Here is a 2,218-nt window from a genome sequence, read left to right as displayed (position 1 = left end):
CAAGGTCAGGAGATCGAGACCATCCTGGCTAACACGGTGAAACCCCGTCTCTACTAAAAATACAAAAAAAAAATTAGCCGGGCGCGGTGGCGGGCGCCTGTAGTCCCAGCTACTCGGGAGGCTGAGACAGGAGAATGGCGTGAACCCGGGAGGTGGAGCTTGCAGTGAGCCGAGATCACACCACTGCACTCCAGCCTGGGCGATGAGCAAGACTCCTTCTCAAAAAAAAAAAAAGAAAGAAAGAAAACTAGGACACACAGAGATAAACAACTAACCCAGGGGCATAGAGCTCATAAGTAACGGAGTTGAAAGTTTAGTCTAGTTCTGGAATCAACTCACAAGGGATCCTTTATGCCCTGTCGTGCCAGTCTGGGCTTTATCCTGAAGACAGTGTTTTTGTTTGTTTGTTTTTGAGACAAGGTCTTGCTCTGTCACCCAGGCTGGAGTGCAGTGGTATGATCACAACTTACTGCAGCCTCAACCACCCTGACTCAAGCAATCTTCCCACCTTAGCTCCCCTTGCACCCACAGTAGCTGGGACTACAGGCACGCACCACCACGCTAAGTTAATTTTTGTATTTTTTGTACAGATGGGGTTTGCCATGTTGCCCAGGCTGGTCTCAAACTCCTGGGCTCAAGTGATGCTCCTGCCTCAGCTTCCAAAGTGCTGCAATTACAGGTGTGAGCCACCATGCCCAGACAACAATGTTTTTTATTTTTATTTATTTATTTATTTATTTATTTACTTATTTTGAGACAGAGTCTCGCTCTGTCGACCGGGCTGGAGTGCAGTGGCCAGATCTCAGCTCACTGCAAGCTCCGCCTCCCGGGTTTAGGCCATTCTCCTGCCTCAGCCTCCCGAGTAGCTGGAACTACAGGCGCCTGCCACCTCGCCCGGCTAGTTTTTTGTATTTTTTAGTAGAGACGGGGTTTCACCGTGTTAGCCAGGATGGTCTCGATCTCCTGACCTCATGATCCGCCTGTCTCGGCCTCCCAAAGTGCTGGGATTACAGGCTTGAGCCACCGTGCCCGGCCAACAATGTTTTTTAAAATGAGACTGGAATAAAACAACAATTAGATACCACTATTTACTAAAATGGCAAAAATCCAAAACACTGACATCAAATGCTGACAAGGATATGGAGCATTAGGAAGTCTGGCAATTTCTTACAAAACTAAACATGTATAGGCTGGGCATGGTGGCACACATCTGTAATCTCAGCACTTTGGGAAGCCGAGGTGGATGGATCATTTGAGGTCAGGTATTTGAGACCAGCCTGGTCAACATGGTGAAACCCTGTCTCTACTAAAAATACAAAAATTAGCTGGTCATGGTGGCCAGCACCTGTAATCTCAGCTATTCAGGAGGCTGAGGCAGGAAAACCCAGGAGGCAGAGGTTGCAGTGAGCCGAGATTGTGCCACTGCACTCCGGCCTGGGCAACAGAGCAAGACTCAGTTTCAATAAATAAATAAATGAAGCAACAATAAAGTACACACAACACACATATGAATTAGCAATAGCACTCCTTGGCATTTACCCAAAGGAGCTGAAAAATGATGTCCATATAAAAACCTACAAATGGATGTTTTTTGTTGTTGTTTTGTTTTGTTGAGATGGAGTCTCACTCTGTTGCCCAGGCTGGAGTACGGCGGTGTGATCATAGCTCACTGCAGCTTCAACTTCCCGGGCTCAAGCAATCCTCCCACCTCAGCCTTCTAAGTAGCTGAGATCACAGGTGCTCATAATCATGCCTGGCTAATTTTTACTTTTTTTATAGAAATGGATCTCACTATGTTGCCCAGGCTAATCTCAAACTCCTGGGCTCAAGCAATCCTCCTGCCTCAGCCTCTCAAAGTGCTGGGATTACAGGCGTGAGCCATTATGATAGAACCACACAGATGTTTATATTAGCTTTATTCATAACTGTCAAAACTTGGAGGCAATCAAGATGTTCTTCAGGAGGTAAATGGATAAACCATGGCACATCCAAACAATGGAATATTATTCAGTGCTAAAAAGAAATGAGCTATCAAGTTATGAGAAAACATGGAGGAACCTTAAATAGATATCATATTAAGTGAAAGAAGCCAATCTTAAAAGACTACAAACTATGATTCCAAGTAAATGACACTCTGTAATGGTAAAATTTACAGAGACAGTAAAAAGATCAGTGGTTGCCAGGAGCTGGTGGGAGAGAAGGATGAATATGTGGAACA

Source organism: Colobus angolensis, unplaced genomic scaffold (assembly GCF_000951035.1).
Source record: "Colobus angolensis palliatus isolate OR3802 unplaced genomic scaffold, Cang.pa_1.0 Scaffold68, whole genome shotgun sequence".
Classification (NCBI taxonomy): Eukaryota; Metazoa; Chordata; class Mammalia; order Primates; family Cercopithecidae; genus Colobus; species Colobus angolensis.
This window is presented reverse-complemented; position numbering follows the sequence as displayed.